The sequence below is a fragment of the Adiantum capillus-veneris genome, chromosome 26, assembly GCF_014529385.1.
Source record: "Adiantum capillus-veneris isolate H3 chromosome 26, ASM1452938v2, whole genome shotgun sequence".
Lineage (NCBI taxonomy): Eukaryota > Viridiplantae > Streptophyta > Polypodiopsida > Polypodiales > Pteridaceae > Adiantum > Adiantum capillus-veneris.
Genome location: NC_140956.1, coordinates 16,218,921 through 16,221,409, shown reverse-complemented (window position 1 = coordinate 16,221,409; position 2,489 = coordinate 16,218,921). Strand labels below are relative to the sequence as shown.

Sequence of the window (2,489 nt, the reverse complement as noted above, 5' to 3'; positions counted from 1 at the left end):
TCTTTCATGACTATCTTCAGGTGCAAATGGAAGAAAGGGGGGAGTGTGAGGCATGGTGGAAGGTGAGAAATGCCTACAAGGGCTGCACTCTCCTCCTCCTCTTCTCTCTCTCTCTCTCTCTCTCTCTCTCTCTCTCTCTCTCTCTCTCTCTCTCTCTCTCTCTCTCTCTCTCTCTCTCTCTCTCTCTCTCTCTCTCTCTCTCTCTTTGTGGTTGGCTCGCACTCTCCACTAAATGATTAGGCAGACCACTTCTCCCCCCCACACACAACCACACTGGGTAGAGTTTCCCCATTGCGTTGAGCCATCAAGGTGAGCTGGGAAAATGTATCTATGTGTGTAGCGACCTCGGGGGGTTCACTATGTGTAAAACTACCATATCACGTGTATTCAAGAAGACATGTTTGTAAAACCCCTTATCTATGAATTTTGTTAAGAATATAATGTACCCTTTTCTTATAAAATCTGTAAGCTTTTCCAAATTTGAAAAAATATGCCCTTCTGTATATACATTTTTGTAAGTTTCAAGAACTTTAAATACCCTTCTGTTGAACTCACGTGATAGGTTACATTTTTATTAGGTTACTTGAGCAGCTTTTGCATATCATGGCTACACATGCAAGGAGTAGGTTGATCTTGATGCCAGTGCTTGGTGCGTGGAATCCACTTCCCCAATGCACGCTTCTATTTGAATCATCCACTTCTCCAATGTGTTGCTCCATTTGGAATCATCTTCTTCCTTACAAGACAATGTGTTTGTGCCATTCACTATTAGCAAGGCGTATGTCAAGAACAACAATCTTGTGTAGTTCTTGTACAGGAAACTGAGAGGTCACAATTTCTTATAGCATGTACATACATTTGAAGACTCCATATTTTTTGGAAGGGTTGAAGTAGTTTCTACGATTTTTGATAGGCCAAAAGATTCATGGTAGCATTTCACCAAAGCTATTGAGGGGACTCTTGCAAAACCAGTGAGCTTTTAACTTTCATGTTTCATCGTCATCCTTATGATCGAGAAGTAAAGATGCCACTCCACATAAAGCACCCTCGTTTAAGACCTTGTCCATTCTTAGAAACAGGTAGACCCTTAGGGTTATTTGCAACCATATATTTTTCATTCCGTTGGTTTGAAAACCCCAACAATGGAAGACTCAAATTCATCTTGCATAAAATATACACCTCAAGATCCATCACGAGCTAAAATAGGAGCATGTACCTCTTCTAGAATAATTTTGACACTCTCCATGAGATCTACACCACTTATGATAAGCTACATTTTGAGAAGCTTTCAGCAACATTGCCACTTTTTGTCAGGTAAAGGTTGTCAAGTTTGTCTTCTACTTTGCTTGATGGAAGCCAAGCATCCTCATTTTGCCATGCAACATTAATTTGTTTGCCCCTCACCTTGTGAGAAACGTCTAATAAATTTTATGTCAGCCTCAATAGCATGACTTACTACTTTTACAGTGTTGCTTAAAAATAAGCGCACTATAGCATCATTCCCCATTGAAAATTACTCAATTAGCATGTCATTATTTGAGATTATGACCTTTCAGCACCAGTTGTAGCTTGTGAATTGCAAATATAGCTTCTTTCACTAATAACCTATATTTCAAGTCTTGAATGCTCTTCATTCTATCAATTCTAAAAGCATACTCCTTTCCACTAACTGTTTTAATTTGGAAACTTTCATGACCAAATGCACATGCTTCCCATTTGTGAGACCATAATCCTTCACTAAAGCATCTTGGCAGCAAAGCTCACGCCCTCCATATATGACTCTCTAGTGCTTTAGATAAAAGCCTTGCACGCTTAAATTCATATCTTTTAATAAGCAAACCATCACCTCTTTGAGAATCTAGGAATAATATTATGTAATTAGTAATAGTTTACTAAGCCATCATCATTGTGCTCCGAAGATGACTCTCATCAATCCCAAGAGAGAAGCAAAGACAAACAACAATGGTTACACTTTGTTGCAAAGTCTGTCTTCATCTCTCTCCTCTCTCTTTTTCAAGACAAAATTCCTTCTTTTGGAAATTATAATAATTCTTCGAGAAAAGCTATAGGCATGTCCACACAACATTGAAGTTTCATACGATAGTTCCCTAAAATCCAAAGACAAATATATACAGCTATTGAGGCACACTGTGTATGTACACCAAAAGGTCACCACGCACTATGAAAATCTCCAAGTGTTTACCACGCTGTTTTACCGTGTTTTGTAGAGAGAAGGTGCAAATTCAAGTAGAGAAAGAAGAGAGAGGAGGTGGGGTTTATTTTTTGTGTTAAAAATATTTCCGTGGTTGTTTTTGTGTTTATTAGCGCGTGTATTATCCCTATTATTTTTGACAACAAAGTTTATCATCTAAACTTTCAAATTTTGGCTTAACACTAGGTTGGTAACCTAACAGGACATAAAAGTGTCCTTTCAGGGTTTTGAAAAAAACCTCCAAAACCATTGTAGATCCACTCATTTTGTAAAATCC

General features: G+C 38.3%; 1 pseudogene; it reads right to left on the bottom strand.

Moving 5' to 3' along the window:
• Window positions 1-607: 607 nt before the first annotated feature.
• On the bottom strand, window positions 608-1,822 carry LOC147423059 (phosphatidylinositol 4-kinase gamma 4-like; annotated as a pseudogene).
• Window positions 1,823-2,489: the final 667 nt, after the last annotated feature.